This window comes from Orycteropus afer, unplaced genomic scaffold (genome assembly GCF_000298275.1).
Source record: "Orycteropus afer afer isolate SDZICR_OR568_19922 unplaced genomic scaffold, OryAfe1.0 scaffold00248, whole genome shotgun sequence".
Lineage (NCBI taxonomy): Eukaryota > Metazoa > Chordata > Mammalia > Tubulidentata > Orycteropodidae > Orycteropus > Orycteropus afer.
The window spans coordinates 3474627-3496862 of record NW_006921835.1 but is presented as its reverse complement, the minus strand read 5'-3'; the positions used below and the strand labels follow the sequence as shown (position 1 = coordinate 3496862).

General features: G+C 39.0%; 1 protein-coding gene across 1 annotated transcript in view; it reads right to left on the bottom strand.

Annotated features, from left to right (window-relative positions):
* The window catches only part of LOC103204430 (serine/threonine-protein kinase TNNI3K), a 661050-nt gene that overhangs the window by 143010 nt on the left and 495804 nt on the right, over positions 1-22236 (bottom strand). The window lies entirely within an intron of this gene.

The following is a 22236-nucleotide window of genomic DNA, read 5'->3' as shown; positions in this document are numbered from 1 at the left end:
ACACACACATACATATAGTGATCATGTTCTATATAACATTGAAAGTAAACATACTTCTAACTTTAGAAAAACCATCTAAACTCTTCAGCTAGCTGAAGATCAGTTTTTCAATTCACACAGACTCATTTTCTAACACAATTGTTGTTATGGACAAAGAGTAGAAGGCATCTCTGAATACACTCAAGTCAAAGCAAGGGAAAGAGGTATGTCAGAACCCTAGATGCAAGGACAGCTCAAGCAGGGCTTGAAATGAATATAATAAAACAACATCATGAAATTTCTTGGGGCCAATGCATTCTAGCTATAATCCCAGGACAAAGAAATGTCTTTAAGGATAGTGAAGTGATACCAGCTAAACCATGTTCTAAGGTTTTGGGGGAGGAAAAGGTATAAAAGTCCCCAAAGTCTCCCTTCCAACCCAGAATACAAAATAGATTAAGAAGGTCCTTTTCAAGAAGTAAATCAAGACTGGGACAGAGCCCAAGAGGAGGCATTCCTCCCACGAATTAGAGAATTGGTGGGGGGATATCTTCAGGTCACATATATCATGATCTGAGATTGTCTTTGAATGCTTATTATTGAATAACTTGCTTTATACCTATTTCAAATTTGGCTTGTAAATGAATCATTTCAATCTTAGGATATCCCCACTGGATTTTTTTCAGTAAACTTAGGCTACAATATTTTATCTGCTTGATTCTTAATTACTTTGCTTCCTGAATAAAATAATAAGAAAAAAATGCTATTATTTTCCAATCCAAAGAGATCCAGAAGAATATTGAATTATTTATATGAATGTTTTCTGACATTGAGCTTTATATGAAAGTTACTTTTGCATTTGTCTCATGTCATTAATAAATTTTATCTTTGGAGTATAGACTTAATAATCTTTTTAATTATTGAAAATCTAGAATGCATTCAAAGTCACTTTGCTTGAAAAAGTCCAGTGTAGAGATATGGAGGATATCAAAATAGTAACCCTAAAGTTAATCTCTTTAACAACAAATTACCAGTTACAAAATAACACAAATGGTAAGCTTACCACTGTAAAGACAAAGAACAATATGGTGTCGGGAGCTCTCTGGAAGCTCAAATGCAACAGAAAAAAATGTATTAAAATGCTACTACTAGATTTCTTGAAGGACTTGGAGGACTTTCAATAATATAATCCTTTGGTCTCTCAGGAGCTCTGGTGGCATAGTGCCTTAGACATCTGACTGCTAACCAGAAGGCTGGCAGTTCAAACTCACCAGCCACTCCTTGGAAGGAAGATTGGTCAATATACTTCCATAGAGATACTGCCTCAGAAACCCAAGGAAGGGTACCATGAGTCAGACCCAACTCGATGGCAGTGAGTTTGGTTTGGTTTGGTTTTGGTCTCTCAGGAGAAAATGAATGTTACAGTCCACAAATATTGTTAAAACAAATACTGAACATGGATGTGCCAATAACATAAAAATGCACATAGAATATCCTCTTTTATTTCTAATTCCATTTAGTTACCTACAACAGTGGTCACAAAAAGTCTTTTTTTTTTTTTTAAGTAACATGACATCAATATATAAAACAAGTTTGCAAATGGAGCTTCTCTAGGTAAATAAAGGCTCACGATGCCCCTGCTTAACCTCCTCCTTTCCCGATATTGCATTGAGGCAAGGTCTCAAAGCCATGAATCTACAGAAGTTCCCCACCATTAATCTGTCACTTTGCCGTACTCTGGTGACTTATATGTGACTGTGATGTTGGAAGCTATGCCAGTGTTTCAGATACTTGTAGTGTTACCCATGGTGGGAAGCTTTCAGTGGAGCTTCCAGACTGAGAAAAAAGATGGGGTCATCCACTTCTGAAAAAATTGGCCACTGAAAATCTTATGAATAACAGTAAGACATTTTCTGGTATATTACTGGAAAACTTTAAGAATAGCAGTAAATATTGTCTGAAGTAGTGTTGGAAGATGTACTCCTCAGGTTAAAAGACATTCAGAATGACTGGGAAATAGCTGTTTCCTCAAAGTAGAGACAACCTTAATGATGTGGATGGACCTTCATTTGCTGATGTGGTTTGACTCAAAATGAGAAGAAACAGCTGCAAACATTCATTAATAATCCACAAAAATTGGAAGTTGTCAAAAATGAAAATGAAATACATAAAGATCAATATCCTAGGCAGTAGTGAGCGGAAATAGATTGGTATTGGCCAACTCTGATGATTATAAGGTCTACTACACCAAGAGTGACAAATTAAAGAGGAATGGTGTCACATTCTTTGACAAAAAAAACAAAACAAACAAACAAAAAAAACATTTGAAGATCTACTCTGAAGTACAATGCTGTCAGTTATAGGATAATATCCATACATCTATAAGGAAATCAAAGAGCTCTGGTAGCATAGTGGCTAAGGCACTTGACTGCTAACCAGAAGGCTGGTGGTTCAAACCCACCAGCCACTCCTCGGAAGGAAGGTTGGGCATTCCTCCTTCCGTAGTGATACTGCCTCGGAAACCCAAGGAGGGGTCGCTATGAGACGGGGCCAACTCAATGGCAAATAATAACAACAACAATAACAATAAGAAAATCAGTAAATAGTATTATTATTCAATTTATGCACCACTCACTAAAGCCAAAGATGAATAAACTAAAGATTTTTACTGTCTTCTGCAGTCTGAAATTGACCAAATATTCAGTCAAGATGTATTGATAATTACTAGACTGGGCGATCTACTTCTGTAGTGATACTGCCTCAGAAACCCAAGGAAGGGTTGCTATGAGTCGGGGCCAACTCAACAGCACATAACAACAACAACAGCAAGTTATTTGAATGTGAAAGTTGGAAACAAAAAAGAAGTATTCCATTTGTAGTTGGGAAATATGGCCTTGGTCACAGAAATGATGCTGAACATCACATGATAGAATGTTGTAAGACAAATGAATTATTCATTGCAAATACCTTTTTTTTGATAACATAAACAGCGTTTATACACATGATCCTCATATGTGTATTCAGATGGGATACAGGGGAATCAAATTGACTACATATGTGGAAAGAACTAAAGAAGATGCTCAACATTATCAGTCAAAACAAGGCCAGGAGCTGACCATGGAACAGACCATCGATTGCTCATATGCAAGTTCAAGTTGAAGCTGAAGAAAATTAGAACAAGTCAATGAAAGCCAAAATATGACCTTGATTATATTCCACCTGAATTTAGAGACCATGTGAAGTACAGATTTGGTGCATTGAACACTGTTAACCAAAGACCAGACAAGTTATGGGATGATATTAAGGCCATCATACACGAAGAAAGCAAAAAATCATTAAAAAGACAAAAAAGGAAGAAAAGACCAAAATGGATGTCACAAGAGACTCTGAAATTTGTTCTTGAATGGAGATTAGCTGAAGTGAATGGAAGAAATGATTAAATAAAAGGACTGAACAGAAGATTTCAAAAGGCAGCTTGAGAAGACAAAGTAAAGTATTATAATGAAATGTGCAAAGACCTGGAGTTAGAAAACCAACAAGAAGAGCACACTGGGCATATCTCTAGCTGAAAGAACTGAAGAAAAAAATTCAAAATTCTTTTTACTAGGAGCTCTGGTGGCAGAGTGCCTGAGGCTTTGACTGCTAACTCGAAGGATGGTGGTTCAAACCCACCAGCCACTCCTCGAAAGGAAGTGTGAGAAATCTATTTCTGTAGTGATTCCACCTTGGAAATCCAAGGAGGGGTCACTATGCATTGGATCTGACTCAAGGGCAGTGAGTGAGAGTTAAAATACTGAAGGATACTCGAGCAAAATATTGAATGATGCAGGAAGAACCAAAACAAGATAGAAGGAATGCATGGAGTCACCATACCAAAAAAAGTTGGTTGACATTCATCCACTTCAGGAGATAGCGTATGATCAAGAACTAATGGTATTGAAGGAAGAAGTCCAAGCTTCACTGAAAGCACTGGCCAAAAACAAGCCTCAAGGAATTGATGGAATATCCATTGAGATGTTTCAACAAATGGATGCAGAGCTGGAGGCACTTACTCATTTATGCAAAAGAATTTGTAAGATGCTATCTGGCCAACTGACTGGAAGAGATCCAAATTTATGCCTATTCCAAAGAAAAGTGACACAACAGAATATGAAAATTATCAAACAATATCATTAATATTACACATGTAAGTAAAATTTTGTTAAAGATAATTGAAAAATGGTATATCGACAGGGAACTGCAAGAAATTCAAGCTGGATTCAGAAGAGGGCATGGAATGAAAGATATCATTGCTGATGTCAGATAGATATTGGCTGAAAGCAAAGAATACCAGAAGGATGTTTACCTGTATTTTATTGACTATGCAAAGGTATTCAGCTCTGTGAATCATAATAAATAATGGACAGCATTGTGAAGAATGGGAATTTTCAAACACTTAACTGTGCTCATGCGGAACTTGTACATAGACCAAGGGACTGTTGTTCAAATGGACCAAGGGTTACTGAATGATTTAAAATCATGAAAGATGTGTGTCAGGTTGTATCTGTTCACCATATTTGTTCAGTCTGTACTCTGGTCAAATAATCCAAGAAGCTGGACTATCTGAAGAATAATGTGGCATTAGGATTGGGAGAAGACTTACTAAAAACCTGCAATATGTGGATGACACAACCTTGCCTGCTGAAAGTAAGGAAGACTTGAAGCACTTGCTGCTGAAAGTCAAAGACTAGATCCTCAGTATAAATTACACCTCAACATAAAGAAAATGAAAATTCTCACAACTAGACTGATAAGCTACATCATGATAAATGGAGAAAAGTTTGAAGTTGTCAGGGATTACATTTTACTTGGATTCACAATCAATGCTGATGGAAGCAGTGATCAAGAAAGCAGATGGCATATTGCAATGGGCAGATCTGCTGCAAGGTACCTCTTTAAAATTAAAGAGGAAAGATATCACTTTAAAGACTAAGGTAAACCTGACCTAAACCACGGTATTTTCAATAGCATCATATGTACATGGAAGCTGGAAAAGGAATAAGAAGATTACAGAAGAATTGATGCCTTTTAATTGTAGGGTTGTTGAAGAATAATGAAAATACCACAGACTGCCAGAAGAACAAACAAATCTGTTTCAGAAGAAGTACAGCTGGAATGGTCCTTGGAAGCAAGAATAGCCAGACTTCATCTCACATACTTTGGTCATGTTGTCAAAAGGGAACAATTCCTGGAGAAGGATATAATTCTTGGTAAATTAAAGGGTCAGGGAAAAAGAGGAAGATCTTCATTGAGATGGATTGACATAGTTGCTGCGTTGATGGGTTCAAGCACAGCAAATTTTGTGAGGATGGCACTGATTGGGCAGTGTTTTCCTCTATTGTATGGAGGGTTGCTATAAGTCAGAGCCAACTCCATAGCACCTAACAGCAACAGAGAAGTTCCAAATAAGTTACAGTTCTAGGGAATATTTTTTTTATTCATTCATTTTTAACTTCTTCCAAAGTGAATAATTTTTTTACTAAAATGATTGTACCAACTGGTCAGAGTTGTGTGTGTAGGAGGGTGTTTAGCAAAATTGTACTCTTCTATACAAAAACATAAGTGGATCTAGTCACTGGCTCACCTCTTCACTGCATTCTGAGTACACTACAAGAGGTGGGTATCTCATGATGCAGGGATTATGTCTTATTCACTGTTGTATTGTCTATTTTTAGCACAGTACTTTTCATATAGGAATAGTCAATGAACATTTGTTGAACAAAGAAATAAATGAAAAAGAACTAAAATTGAACACTTCTGTTGCAGGCAACAATAATGATTTTGTAAGGGTAACAGTTGTATCATTTAATCCTCAAGTGCTTACTGAATACCTCTCATCAATCTATAAATGCATATTCAAAACTGAGGGAATTCCAGGACTGGAGGAGGCCGTTAGAGTTAACTTAGATTAATACTCTTTATTCTTATTCTTAGAGGAGGAGCCCAAGCTCAGAGAATATATTAATTTATTAAAAGAGTTTAATAGGTAGTTAGTCACAGTGTGCAGCTAGAATTCAGTTCATCTAGGCCACCATATCAGAATAGTGCCTGACAAATAGTAGGCAATCAATCAATGTATATTTTATGGACCATCCATGGGTTATACTTGGGTCATGTGCCTTTCCCAAAAGCATGATATATACTACTTTAACATTATCAAAATACTCTAGGGGATACAAAGTAACATGTTATGAATTCTACTGTTGTTGTTGTTATGTGCCATCGAGTTGGACCCGGCTCATAGCGACCCCTCCTTGGGTTTCCAAGGCAGTATCACTATGGCAGTAGATTGCCCAACCTTCCTTCCAAGGAGTGGCTGGTGGGTTTGAACAGCCAGCCTTCTGGTTAGCAATCAAGTGCCGTAGGCACTACACTACCAGAACTCCTAGAGACTTTTAATCTGTAGGTGAAAATAAAGCTCAACACAGGTAATATTCAGATTCAAAGAAAAATGTGTGAGTTAAGAAAGAGATTAACTTTGAAGTGGTCCTTGAATGACAATCAATTAGTAAATCTAAAAATATTTTCTAAAAACATATCATGTACCAGGAAAAGTCCTATAGACTGGGATATACTGGTGAACAAGACATGCAAAGACTTTGCCCTTTGAGTTCACATTGTAGTAAGGCATAGAAGAGTTAGGCAGAGGTGAAAAGGGAAAGAATTCTAGGTTGAGGGAAGATCTTGGCAAAGGCCAAGTACTGGGAATGGGTGTATGTAATTGGAATTATAAGAAGAATATACTTGCTAAAATGGATAGTACTTGGTGAAGAATAACTGAGGGAATTCTGGTAAACTATGATGTTGGAGTATGAAGGACTCTGAAAGCCGTGGAGGGGATTCTGGACTTCAGAAAGGAGGTAATAAGGAACTAGCAAAGGTTTTAGTGCATAAGGTATGAGGTTCTATAAGCAGAGAGACTGATGTTCAAAACAATTTTAAACTCTGGATACTGAAGAACCAAGGTAGGAATGTAGAGTGGAAACAGAAAAGAGATAAGTGAATCTATCAATATGTCTGAAAAAAGTATCTAGACCTTAGGATATCTTAGATACAGAGTCCAAAGGGAAACAAAGATCCAAGAACTTTCAACTTTTTAGTTTGGAATTATTAAGCACACAGTAATAATATATCCAATTAGACAGAATTATCTTATCAAAAAGCCTAGAAATTTACTAAAATGATAGTAACTGATTTGGGAGGCTATGGAACTTGACCAAAGTCAACGTTATGCTTGGCAAGCTTGGACACACCAAATAACTAAATAATTATAGCATTTATCAAATTGAAATCACACTCAAAGCAAACTCTTGTATCCTTGACAAACAACAGCAAGTCAAACAAAACAGGGGATGCAGTAACAATTTAAGAACATGGGACATTATGAACATAGAGAAGAAATAGGATAAATGCCAAAAAGGATGCTATAAAAATAAAAGTGCAGACTGAGAATACTCTAGGAAGAGTCCAGAATAAAATGAAATATCCTATCTACTTCAAAGTTGTCTTTTGGGTTTCTCTACCCCATCTCTAATGACTCCACCCAAAATTAATTTTTGGCACTACTTCTGTGATTCATTCATTCATTTCTTCAGTTAGTGCTAAACGATACTTCCTATCACTTCCTATCTGGAGTGAAATAAATGGGGGTGGACAGGCAGAGACAAAGGTGAAAGAAATCTGTGCTAATCAGGTAACAGCACAGAGGCCTTGGTGAGCATCATGCCCAGAGTCTCTGGAGTCAGAGAGGTCATCTGAAGGGTCATCGAATTTGGATTGGATGGTATTCAAAAAGGGATAAACTCAGAGCTGAAGCCAGAAAATAGAAATGATGCAATTATCTTTAGTGACAAATTGAAGAGTTTATTATTGGAAGATGTCATAAACTGCAAGTTGTGAGAAGATAATAATAGTGATAATTGTACGAGCAGTGGGGCAGAGATGGAGAAGGGAACAAAAAGTGAGAAGAGGGTATATATTAATTAAGAACCTCTTGTGGGCAGACACCAGAGCTTTCATCATTTTTCATTTCCTCCTAGAGACCCTATGGGTTTGTATTAGCATTCTTGTTTTACAGATGGATAATCGAGGCTCAGAGAGGATAAATCAGGAGGCCAATATTATTGCTACTCAGAGGTGAAACCAGCATTCCAAGTTCAGTCTCCCTGAATCTAAAGTCTACCCTTTTTAGAAGAAGCCAACTGACCCCAAAGAACTGGTCTGCTACAATTAGATGTCTGGACAGCAATTCTGGCCTTGCTAACAGGGAACTTGCAATCTGACCTGGGAAGTAAGCCAGGCACAAGAGTGCCAATTCCAGGAAGACTATAATCAGGTCCAGAAGAAAGAAATTTAAAAGGCTGTTGGGAATTCCAATATTACGTTTTCCCCAAAAGACTTCATCTGAGATTCATTTTTGTCTGCTTGTTTTTGTATAAAATTTTCAGAGAGGCAGTCTTTTGTTGTATATGACAGTCACTGCGCCTTTATGAATATTGTGGCATTTGATGGCCACAGGCCTGTGAGGCAGAATCTGTACATTTGAAGATAAGCAAACCTATCAGTAATTGGTTAAGCTAGCCTCTTATGCCAAGTCCACCCATCTGGGGGGGCAAAGGAATCAAGAAGAAAAGGGCGGGAGATGAGGAGAGATAAGTTACCTAAAAGGAAGAAGGAAAATGGTGGATGGATATGGTAATATACAAACAAGTACACATAAGCAATACATACGGACCCTCATACATACACACTTTCATTCCAAGCTCATGGACCCTCATACATACACACTTTCATTCCAAGCTCTCCAAAAAACATCTTTAAGGCTGAAGTGTAGCTTAGGAGTGCTCTCCAGATAGCAGTGGGTTTGGTGAAGACCGTTAAAGGAACTTAACTATATAAAGGTCAACAAGTCCTTAATTCTTACAGTAATTTTTGGTATTTCTGGATTTAATATTCTGATTTTATCTGAATGAGTGTTCCTTCAAAAGTTCATGCCAGTTGGTAACTTGTAATTTTGTTATGTCAAAATGAAGCTTAAGCCCAGATGCCATTTACTTAGCTGATAAGTGTGCTGAGTCAACCTTAGAGCATTAGTATCTCAAAGGGTTTTATTGCTGCCTTTTTGTCATTCATTTTATAGGAGAAATGATATACTAGAATGGTATTTGCCAATGTGGGGATGTGCACAGGCTTACAAATGTGTTCCTCTCAATTGTCAGACATTTACTCTCCCTGCTGTAAAGGTCTAGTTCTGGGCTAGTGCTAAAGAGGCAGGGAGGCCACACCTCCCAACCTCCTCTAACCCCACAAGAGGAAGACAGAATCACCATCAGTAGCCCAAGCCTATTACTGCAAGGCCTGACATGCTGCCTCCCTCCAGCCCTTTCACCAACCATTCCTCCCAAAGCACCCACCACCTCTCTCCTGGGTTCAATAATTCGCTGCAGTAGCCACACAGAATTCACAAATTACAGGGTTTATTAGGGAAGCACCAGACTACAATTCAAGTTCAGGAAAAACGCTCAGTCTCTCTCCCAGCAATGCTTGTCTCTCGGTGTGTCTTTCTCAGCAGCACATCTTCCTCAGCCAGAGGTCAGAGACTCTTCTGCCTCTAGGAGGCCTCCTTTTGAGCCCCACAGAGTGGCCAAACGAACCAATCATAACATCAGAATTCTAAGCACCTGAGAGAGAGCAGAAACCTCCCAGAACATTGTTTTGTGCCACTCCCAACAGAAATACCCCAGGTGGACAACTTTAGCAATCAGGAGCTCCTCAATTGCTCATGGCAAATTCCACCTTGGAGTTTACAAAGACTTATGGGTAGAAAACCCACACTAAGTAATTTACTATACCGTAGGCCATCCCCTGGCTTTTCTAGCCACTATCCCTTTTATACTTCAAAAATTCACATCCCCTTCACCATCAGTTTAATAATCACATCCACAAAAGTGTGTATGCCAGCCACTTCTTGCCTTTATCTCCCCTCATTTTAGAGAGCCAATTTCTAATTTGCCCATTCCTATAAAACCAGTACTCTGAGGAGATAAGCATGGTCCTTCCTCTCCAGACAATCTTCTGTTCTGCTTGGAAACTTCAGGCATCTGGATCCATAAAGAAGAAAAGACTAGCCCAGTGCAAGCCATCAAATTGCAGCAACTTAATACCAGCTCAGTGTCAAACATCTTCCTCTTCATTTGGTCAGGTTCTGGTCAGCTCAGCCCTAGCCATCCCACCTAGGTCATGGCTACCAGCTGCCAAGTTTGGGAGTCACACTCTTCCCTTCACTTCAGACAAGCCAGCACCTTCTCTCACATTTTCAGTCCTCAGGGACTATTTCAATGCCTGCAGGCTCACAACTCATTGCACTTCAGACCAGCCAGCCCTTCCTCTCATCTCCAGCCTCCGCAGCCTAGGTTAAAGAGTACCAAACTCAACCCGTTTCTTCTTTGCTGCACTTCTCCCATTTCCACTCAAGTGGACCCAGGTGGTCACAAGCGAGTAACATACAAGTTTACTATTCACTGGCTTCCTTTAACTTTCAGTCCTCGAAGGTGTTTCTCTCATGGATCATGACTTTCCTGTCTTGATGCACCCAAACCCTATCTGCTTGCTCAAAATTCAAAAAGCCAGTCATTTTTTTTCTCTTCAGGTCCTCTCTTCTAATGCAAATCTTCTGTTCCCTCCATAGTACTGGGTGGGGCTCAGGTTTTCTACCTAAACTCCTAGTACTCTACACACAGGGCTTAAAAAGAAAGCCTGTGTTTCTTCTGGGCAAATTCTATTTCCCCTTTTAAACATATCCAGTCAAGTATTAGCTGAAGGCGGCGACTTACACGCTCTCTGTTATCCATACCCCAAAATCATTTCTAATGTACAAGCAGGTAAGAGAACATTCAATACCCCTAGTACATTCAGGTAAACACATAATCCAAAACACAAAATCCTTTTAAAGATATTCCAGGTTCATCTTTTCACCTAGATTACCATCCTCTTCTATGCATATGGCCTTGGACTTTTGGCTGGGTGTAACCAAAAGCCCTAGCCTCTGGATCAATTATCTCCTTTAAAAGGTAACACCAAACAAAGTAACCATCTAAGAATTCAAAGTCTCACTTCTCAGGCCCTTTCCTTTTTTCTTTTACAAAGTCTCATGCTTCTATGAGTCTGGAGCCACAGCAAGGAATCCCACTCCTGACACCAACTGCTGAAGGTGCAGGGAGGTCACATCTCCCGACCTCCTCTAACCCCACAAGAGAAAGACAGAGTCTCTATCAGTAACCCAAGGCCTATTCCTGCAAGGCCAGACATGCTGCCTCCCTCCAGCCCTTTCACCAACCATTCCTCCCAAAGCACCCACCACCTCTCTCCTGGGTTTGATAATTCATTGCAGTGGCCACACAGAACTCACAAATTACGGGGTTTATTAGGGAAGCACCAGACTACAATTCAAGTTCAGGAAAAATACTCAGTCTCTCTCCCAGCAATGTGTGTCTCTTGGTGTCTCTTTCTCAGCAGCACATGTCTTTCAGTGTGTCTTTCTCAGCAGCACATTTTCCTCAGCCACAGGTCAGAGAGACTTCTGCCTCTAGGAGGCCTCCTTTTGAACCCAGCATAGTGGCCAAACCAACCGATCATAACATCAGAATTCTAAGCACCTGAGAGAGAGCAGGAACCTCCCAGAGCATTGTTTTGTGCCACTCCCAGCAGAAATACCCCAGGTGGACCACTTTAGCAATCAGGAGCTCCTCAGTTGCTCATGGCAAATTCTACCTTGGAGTTTACAAAGACTTATGGGTAGAAAAGCTACACTAAGTAATTTACTACACCGCAGCTAGAAACAGCAGTGTCTGCTTGCAAAGCGACTGCAATCTTATTAGGAATGAAAAACAAACTAAAAGGAGAAAGTGGAATTATCATATATATACTCTAGATTTTATAGTGGTTTTCATTTTAGGAGACCGAGAGAAGAATACCCTGTGTGTAAGAAGTAATCATGAAAAAAGACCACTAAGAAAGTACAAGGAATGGTACTAAGAGGGGATGAACATGAAGGATCATGTCAGGACAGGAGAGGCAGGTGGTAGGACATAGAACAAAGAACTAGAGTCAGAAGATGACTCGACATCTAGTTTTTGCTGTCACTCAACTAGTGATTTTGGACAAATTATAATATGTTAACTTTCTGAGTCTTCATTTTTCGTCTTGAAAATTTGTTAGAGGAATGAAGATAAGAGATAGAACATACACACTTTTCTAAATTTTGAATTGCTAATTGTTGTTGTTGTTGTTTTGTGCCATGGAGTTGGACCCGACTCATAGCGACCCTTTCTTGGGTTTCCGAGGCAGCATCACTATGGAAATAGATTGCCCCATCTTCCTTCCGAGGAGTGGCTGGTGGACTTGAACCGCCAGCCTTCTGGTTAGCAGTCAAGTGCCTTAAGCACTACACTACCAGAGCTCCTAATTGCTAATTAGGTATTGGTTATTATTAACACACAGAAGACCCAGCTTACTGAATATTTGTATGACTTAAATGCAAACACATTTGGAAGGTATGTACACATTGTTATTAAGTGATGGGTCTTAGAAGCCAAGTGATTTCCTGGATCAAAATCTACAAGAGAAATGGTTTTTACCATGGAATATTTTAACTCACATTTAGCCATAGGGAGGTTCTTCTTCCATTTCCATTGTCCAATGACCAAACTATCAGTACTTGATTGAATGACTCCATTTCAACTAAAGGAATCTTTCTTTGCTCCCTGACTGCACTGATACCACAGTATTTGCACTTGGCTCCAGCTCTGTCTTTTACCATGAAGCAAATTATTTGGGTCAATTGTTTATGTAACAGAACTGAGTATTTATCTCTTTGAAGTGTCTGTCCCTCACAGATCACTCCCTACAGAAGTTCTTTTAAACTTAACAAAGCACGCACTTAGCAGAATATAAAATGTAACCAAGGGCAAGATTTACTTCATCTAAATAAGCTTTGTGAATAGAATCCATGCTTTTACCTTCAATTCTTTCTTCCACAGTAACACAACTCACTTTCTGAAAAGAATAAGCTGTTTGCAATGTGTGTGTTTTTAAATCTTCTAAGTGTTTTCTCTAGTTTTCTTTTAACCAAAAGTGAACGAAAGTTCAATGCTGCTGGTTCTTTGCAACAAAAGAAAATTTTCTCCAACCTCAGAACAGAATTAATTTAATGAAGTCATTATGTAAGGATCATGAGTCTTTTCATTTTAATTGCCTGTATTGAAAATTTACCTAAAGTACTCAAATGATTCATAATCAGTTGGTTATGCACTGTAGTCCAATACTAATTGTCACTATTAATCAGACTGGCCTGATTATTAGACCATTTTCAAATTCTAACTTTCTTCCAGAGCCCAAGTGAAGTTCATGGTGGCCTTCAGAGGATCAAGGTGACTTGCTATTCTCACTTCAATACCATTAAGAGTTTTTTTAAGTCACTTAAAAATTCATAAATATTAATTCCATTTTTTTCTGAATTATAGCACCATGTAATTGCCTGTGTCCATTGCCACTAACAAACGCTAGTTTAAGGGCACCATGGGCAACCTCTCCCTGTCCTTATTTGAAGAGATGACAGCCCCAGAAATGTAGACCTAATAGCACAGCTACACTGCTTCCCAGACTTTCTATAAACCACAGTTTCTGCTATATTCCTTAAAGAGATTAACTCACATGATTAAAGGCACACGACTATGGGCATTCCTGGAAGCATAACAAGGCATAATAGAACATTGTTTTGTGTCACTCCCAACAGAAATACCCCAGGTGGACAACTTTAGCAATCAGGAGCTCCTGAGTTGCTCATGGCAAATTCTACCTTGGAGTTTACAAAGACTTATGGGTAGAAAAGCCACACTAAGTAATTTACTGTGGAAGCTGTGGAAGCAGTGGAAGCAATTAGGCTTCATTTTCAATCTCATCACACTGTGAAAGTCATTAGTTTACAAACACATCTGCCTGATGACTAGCAATCATTCAGACCTGATGCTGAAGAGTCTTGGATCTGCCTGCTGCCGTGTTTTGTCTGTTTCCTGGTTAAGTTATATGATGGCCTAGGACTGCTGCTACAGTCTCTCTGGGGAGTCCCACCTTGGTGACCCTCAGTATAGACAGCTACATTGTTCTCTCTTCTTGAGCCACCCTCAAAAACCCCTCTTGAACCTTTGCTACAATGTGGCATCTTTACCTCAAAAAGTTCGTTTTCCCAGTATGTGACACTCTCCTACCTTGAATCACTCTAAATTTATTTAAAGTATAATGTAAGGTGCTTAGACCCTTGAAACACAGTTCAATTCATATCTACTTATTTTGGAGCATTATACCCTGTCCTAAAAAATACTTCAGAGTCCTCTCAATCAACTCTTTTAGTCACAGGCACATTCTCAAAAGTTTTCTGTTTTGGTCTCTTTCTGTCTCTCATTTTATTGTCTATCTCTGCCTCTTAACATCGTTAAGTAAAAACTACTAATCAAAAAGATATTATCTTCCTGAGTGGTAACAGCTGGAGTGCCCTGGGTTTGAACCCTAGGAAAATGGAGACAGCATGTCTGGGCTCAGGCATATAGTTCGTAAGTCTTTATTCATAAACGTTATGTGGGGATTGGCTCCTTAGACACAAATGAGGATCCCTCACAATTTGGGCTACACATAGAAATCTGGTAAGAATTGCAAAATAATATCAGAATTTGCATACTTTGCTTAATAACCAGATCAAGTTTTACCTAAATTCCTGACATCTCCTTGTACCTTTGGGCTCACCTTAAACTATTCCAGGACTTCCATGAATGGGTGGTACAAATGGTTAATGCAATTGCCTGCTAACCTAAAGGTTGGAGGGTCAAGTCCACCTAGAAGAAGCATGGAAGAATGACCTGGTGATTACTTCTGAAAAAAGCAAGTATTGGAAACTCCATGGAGCAGAGTGCTACTGTAACATGCATGGCTTCACCATGAAATGGAATTAATTTGTCAGCAACTTATAAGTGGTACCAATTCTAGAGGATTTTTTTTTTTCTTTTGCAAGACACATATAGCCTCCAGGATTCTATATTTTAGATTTTATTTCATCAAGGCATGCTCTCCTTGCTGAGGGCCAGAAAACCTCAAGCCTAGCTTTTCCTACCAATCCCTTTGAAAGTAATTCTTTACTAAAAAATAAAAACTGTAATCTTATTTTTTTCATGCTGCCAGAAAGCAACACTAGTGTGGCTTCATATAGAATGACTTGGGGTGCCTCGTAGCTATGCTTGGTTCTTTAAAAAGAGCCCACAGAGGAAAAACCCTGAAGATGGTACAACAGTCCCTAAAACTCATGCAGGAATAGCAATATGATCTTGAACATAATCTAGGTAAGAGGGAAAGAATTTACCAAAGCTCCATATCATGAACTTCTAAACACAGAAAGCCTAATTTCAGTGAACTCTTGGAAACCATGGAAACAGAAAACTCCAATAAATGCAAAGGATTGTAGAGCCTTGGCTTTTCTTAAAACAAACTTCAGTCTGTCAGTAGAAGTATATTTGAAGGCTTACCTCTAAAGCTACTGGATTTGTCCCATTGCCAGTGGGATTGGAGAGGTGGATTATAGGATTTGTGTTGTGGTTAAGCCCATTTATTGAGGGTAATGTGAAAAAAAAAAAAAAAAACCTCCATGCTCTTCACTTACTATTTGCTCAGCACAATGAGGTAGAGTGATAATGACTAAATAAATCTAACCACATACACACATATGCTATTGATTGTGAGGTTTCTATGAGTAAGCTCCCTAGAATCAATAAGCAAGTACAATTTCCATTTCTGTGTAGGTTTACAGTTATTTCATATCCATCTTAACAGGCTATAATCTTATGAGGAATCTTAAATGTGCAAACTGCAAAATGGAATGGTTTTGAAAGTTGAAGTAACAATCAAGATAACATTAGAGGAGGAGATGACAGCTCTGCATTCATTATATATGATTTGTTTTACTTTTATTTAAAATTGAGAAATGGAGGAAGGGTATTGGAAAACATTATATGGACTAGGAAGACTGGGCAATATACTTCCATAGTGATACCGCCTGGGTTTAAAGAGAGATCACTATGAGTTGGATCTGACTTGATGGCAGTGAGAGATTTTCTTCACAGGGTATAATGTATTTTTCTAATCCATTGAGACTATGGCTGAGAAGAGATTTTAGAATCTAGGTTTCTAGATTCAGGGTCAAAGCAGGACAGTGAGGAAAAAAAAGTACCACAAAACACATGGTCAAAATTTTGACCTGATTAATATGTAGCACACGACTATGAAAAATTAATTGGTCTTGTCATTAAAATAAGGAGCTCTGGTGGCATAGTGCTTAAAGCATTTATCTACTAACCAAAAGGTCATTATTTCAAACTCACCAGCCACTCTGTGGGAGAAAGATGAAACAATTTGCTTCCGTAATGATTTGCCACCTTGGAAAGTCTATGGGGGCAGTTCTACTCTGTCTTATAGGGTCACTATGAATCAGAATTGACTCAGTGGCAATGGGTTTGTTCTTTTTCTTTGTTTATTTATTGGTCATTAAAATAAAGCCACAAAGCCAAAAGAATCAAAGACATTTCCAAATATTGTTCTTCTGCTATCATCTAAGTACTATTTCCTAGCCACTTTTCCGAGCCCTCTAAAAAACCTGAGGTCTGCAAACCTCACTCTCCATCTAAGCCTTGAAATTCATTGGACATTTACATGTGATGAGAGAACATGACTCTTTCAAAACAAAAGACAAGAAGGAAAATAACTTGAAAATCTGCATAGAAGATATTTGGAAGGCTTAGACAAATCGGTGTTCTTAGTGACCTTTTACTTTCTTCATGTATGGTATCATTAATGTCATCTCAACCTCCTGCAGTTACTAGTGTTCAGTGTATAAACTCTATTGTTCAGATGATCTCTAAATATAGGTGGGATATACCTAAAGCCACTCCTCCGAACAAAGATTGGGCAATCTACTTCTGTAGTGATACTGCCTCGGAAACCCAAGGAGGGGTCGCTATGAGTCGGTCCAACTTGGCAGCACATAATAACAACAACAACATACTTAAGGTCATACTTTGGCTCCCATTATTATTGTTGTTAGGTGCCATTGAGTCTATTCTGACTCATAGCAATACCAAACTTAGGTACAACAGAACAAAACATTGCCCAGTCCCTCACCACCCTCACGATCCCTGCTATGTTTGAGCCCATCGCTGTAGCTACTGTGTCAATCCAGCTCATTGAGAGTCTTCCTTTTTTTCTCTGATCCTCTGTTTTGCCAAGCATGATATACCTCTCCAGGGACTGGACCCATCTGACCACATGACTAAAGTAGGCAAGACGAAGAATGGCCATTTTCCTTTCTAAGATCATTCTGGCTGCCCTTCTCCAACATAGATTTGTTCATTCTTCTGGCAGTTAATGGTATTTTCAGTATTCGCCTATCCCACAATTAAACATCATCAATTCTTGTTTGGTCTCCTTATTCATTGTTCAGCTTTCACGTGTATATGAGGTGAATGAAAATACAATGGCTTGTGTAAGGTGCACCTTAGTTTTCAAAGTAATATCTTTGCTCTTCAACACTTTAAAGAGGACTGTTGCAGCAGATTTGTTAAGTGCAATATGGTCTCTGATTTCTTGACTGCTGCTTTGATGGGTGTTGAGTGCAGATCCAAGTAATATGAAATCTTCAACAATTTCAATCTTTTCTCCATTTGTTGTGTTGCCACTTAATGGTCCAGTTGTGAGGATTTTCATTTTCTTTATGTTGAGTTGTAATCCATACTGAAGACTGTAGTCTTTAATCTTCAGCAGTAAATGCTTCAGGTCATCTTCACTTTCAGCAATCAAGATTGTGTGCACATATCACAGGTTGTTAATGAGCCAATCCTGATGCCATCCATGCTCTTCTTCACATAGTTCAGCTTCTCAGATTACTTGCTCAGCATATATATTGAATGTTGTTGTTGTTGTTATGTGCCGTCAAGTCAGACCCGACTCATAGCGACCCCTCCTTGGGTTTCCGAGGCAGTATCACTACTGAAGTAGATTGTCCCATCTTTCTTCCAAGGAGTGGCTGGTGGGTTTGAATTGCCAGCCTTCTGGTTAGCAGTCAAGTGCTTTAGGCACTGTGCTATCTCCCATATATCGAATAAAGTAAGGTGAAAAGATACAACCTTGATGCACTCCCTTCCTGATTTTAAACCATACAGTGTTTCCTTGTTCTGTTTGAATGACAGCTTCCTGGTCTGTGTACAGGTTCTGAAGGAGCACAATAAAGTGTTCTGGAATTCCCATTCTTCTTAATGCTATCCATAATTTGTTATGATCTACACAAATGAATGTTTTTGAATAGTCAATAAAACACAAGTAAACATCTTTCTGGTATTCTTTGCTTCCAGCCAAGATCCATGTGACATCAGCAATGATATCCCTCTTTCCACATCCTGTTCTAAATCTGGCTTGCATCTCTGGAAGCTCCCTGTCAATATATTGCTGCAAATGTATTTTATCCTTTTATCTTCAGCAAAATTTTACTTGCATGTGATATTAATTATTTTTGTTTGCTAATATCCATATTCCGTTGGATCATCTTTCTTTGGAATGGTTACAAATATGGATCTCTTCCAATTGGCTGGGCGGGTAGCTGTTTTCCAAATTTCTAGGTATAGACAATTAAGCGTCTTCAGTGTGGCATCCATTTGTTGAAACATCTCAATGGATGTTCCATCAATTCCAAGAGCCTTGTTTTTCACCAATTCCTTCAGTGTAACTAGGACTTCTTCCTTCAGTGCCATTGGTTCTGGATCATATTCTACCTCCTGAAATAGTTGAACATTGACCAATTATTTTTTGTACAGTGACTGTGTATTCCTTCCATCTTTTGATGTTTCCAGTATCATTCAATATTTTTCCCATAGGCTCTTTCAATATTGGAACTCAAGTTTTGAATTTTTTTTTGGTTCTTTCAGATTGAGAAATGCCAAATGTGTTCTTCCCTTTTGATATTCTAACTCCAAGTCTTTGTACATTTCATTATAGTAATTGACTTTGTCTTCTGGAGCTGTTCTTTGAAATCTTCTGTTCAGTTCCTTTTTCTTGTCATTTCTTCCATTTGCTTTAGCTATTCTCCATTCAAAAGCAAGTTTCAGAGTGTTTTCCAATACCTATTTTGGTCTTTTCTTCCTTTTCTGTCTTTTTTAGTGACCTTTTGCTTTCTTTGTGGATGATGTTCTTGATGTCATCCCACAACTTGTATGGTTTTCAGTCATTGGTGTTCCATCAATCTATTTGTGTTAGACTGTATTCTCTAGAGAAACAAAAACCAGCAAAGCTTTTATATATATATATATATATATATATATATATATATATATATATATATATAAAGAGAGAGAGAACTTTATCTTAGGAAAATGGCTCACAATGTATAGAAGCCGGCAAGTCCGAAGTCCCTGGAGTAAACTAAACGTCAGGCTGAAGGCTTTACTTAGCATCTGCAACTGCAGGGGGCCAAGAAGCTCAAGGCTGGCAGACAGTACACAGGCTGTTGACTCCAACAAATGAGGAATCCAAGATCTCCAGGCTGAACGGTGGACTGCTCACTCATGGACAGTTGTAGGCAGCACACTGGAATCCCGATCCACAGAAGAATCCACAGAAGACATCTTCCCAAGATGTCCCAGGATATCCTGGAAGCAGGCCACACTCCTAGGGAAACTCCCCTTGAGCAGACTGGCCTCTCAGAACACAGTCATCTGATCCCATCATGAGAACAACCACACAGAACGGGGGTCCAGCCAAGTTGACACACAGCTCCAACTATCACACTATTGTTCAGATGGTCTCTAAATTCAGATAGGATATAATCAAGGTCATATTTTGGCTCTTGTGGACTTGTTTTAATTGTTTTCAGCTTCAGCTTGAGCTTGTATATGAGCAATTAATGGTCTGTTCCACCATCTTTTACCTCCTGGTCTTATTTTGGCTGATTACCCTGAGCTTCCCCATCACTTCTTTGCACAGATACAGTCGATCTGATTTCTGTGTGCTCCATCTGGTGAAGTCCACATGCATAGTCAACATTTATGTTGTTAAAAAATGATATTTGCAATGAAAAAGTCGTTTGTCTGGCAAAATTCTATCATGTGAATCCTGGTGTCATTTCTATAACCAAGGTCGTATTTTCCAACTACTGGTAATTCTTCTTTATTTCCAACTTTTGCAGTTCAATCACCAGTAATAATCAATGCATCTTAATTGCATGTTTGGTCAATTTCATACTACAAAAGTTGGTAAATATCTTCAATCTCTTCATCTTTGGCTTTAGTAGTTGGTGCACAAATTTGAATTATAATAGCATTAACTGATCTTCTTTGTAGGTGTGTGGTTATTACAAAAGTACATTGGCTGCAGGATAGATCTTGAAACATTCTTTGTGACAATGAATGTGACACCATTCCTCTTCAATTTGTCATTCCCAGCATAGTAGACATATGATTGGTTACCTAGTGCTGCTCTGACAGTGATACCACAAATGGGTTGGCTTGAACAAACACAATTTTTTTCTCTTACAGTTTTGGAGGCTAGCAATCCAAGTTCAAAATGCCAGGCTCCAGAGGCTGGGTGAAAGCCTCTCTACCTTGAATTTCAGCTCTGCCTCCTGCTCCCAGCCCACTGAAGCTGGAGGCTTTTCTTCACTCAGGCAGCTGTTGGGTGCTAAGGCTGACAAATTCAAGGTCGACAAGGCATACTCCCAATATTACCAAACAACATGGAAGGCAAATAATTCAAGTCCAGAAAAAATCCCAAGCTCAGCAGGACATAGCAGGCTGCTAAATAATGACTTGGCTACATGCAGGGTTCAAGTGTGCTAAAAAGCTGTGGACTATTCCCAAAACTTCTTCTCATATACAGGAAGCAGACTACATCCCTTAAGCAGCTGCTCAGCTGCTCACGGCAGATTCCACCATAGAGTTGATTGCCAGTCTCATCATGGGGAATAACTACCAACAGCTGCCCAGCCACTCAAAACCAGACCCAGCCAATTGACATATAACTTTAACTACCACAATGATTGTCTGATTGAAAATGGCCAAACCAATCCATTTCAGGTCACTAATGTCTAGGATGTCATTCTTTAAGTGTTCCCTTTCATTTTTGACAACTTCTAATTTTCCTAGATTCATACTTCGTACATTCCATATTCTGATTACTAAAGTATGTTTACAGGTGTTTCTTCCCATTTGGAGTCGTGCCATATCAGCAAATGGAAGTCCTGAAAGGTTTACTCCATCCACGTCTTTAAGATTGACTCTACTTTGAGGAGGCAGTTCTCCCCTAGTCGTATTTTGAGTACCTTCCAACCTGAGAGGCTCACCTTCTGGCACTATATAGGACACTATTTCAGGGCTATTCATAAAATTTTCCAGTAATATATCAGTGTTTCACTCCTATTCATAAGATTTTCACTGGCCAATTCTTTGAGAAGTGGATGGCTCCTTCCTTCTGAGTTTGTCTTAGTCTGGAAATTCTGCTGAAACCTGCGTACCATGGGTTATTCTGCTGGATTTGAAATACTGATTGGCATAGCCTCCAGCCTCACAGTATGACAAACTAACAGATGAGTAGTGGTAGTAAAGTAGAGGGTCAGTGAAAAAGAGGAAGGCTCTCAAAGAGATGGATTGACACAGTGACTGCAACAGTAGCATCAGAGATTGATGGCAATTATTATGAAAATGACACAGACCAGGCAGAATTTCCTTCTGTTGTATATATGGTCATTATGAGTCAGAATCAACTTGATTGCACATAACAACAACCGAAAAATAGAAGATATAACAAACAATATTTTAGAGTTGGAAGAGATCTTGTTGTTGTTGTTGTTAGGTGCCATCAAGTCATTTCCAACTCATAGGGACCCCATGCACAGCAGAACGAAACACTGCCCAATCCCACTCCAACTCCACGATCCCTGCGATACCTGAGCCCATCATCACAGCCACTGTGTCAATCCATCTCCTTGAAGGCCTCCCCCTCTTTCGTCTACCCTCCACCCTACCAAGCATGACATCCTTCTCCAGGAAATGGTCCCTTCTGACAACATGACCAAAATAGGTGAGACAAAGTCTGGCCATTCTCACTTCCAAGGAGCATTTGGGGTGCACTTCCTCCAGG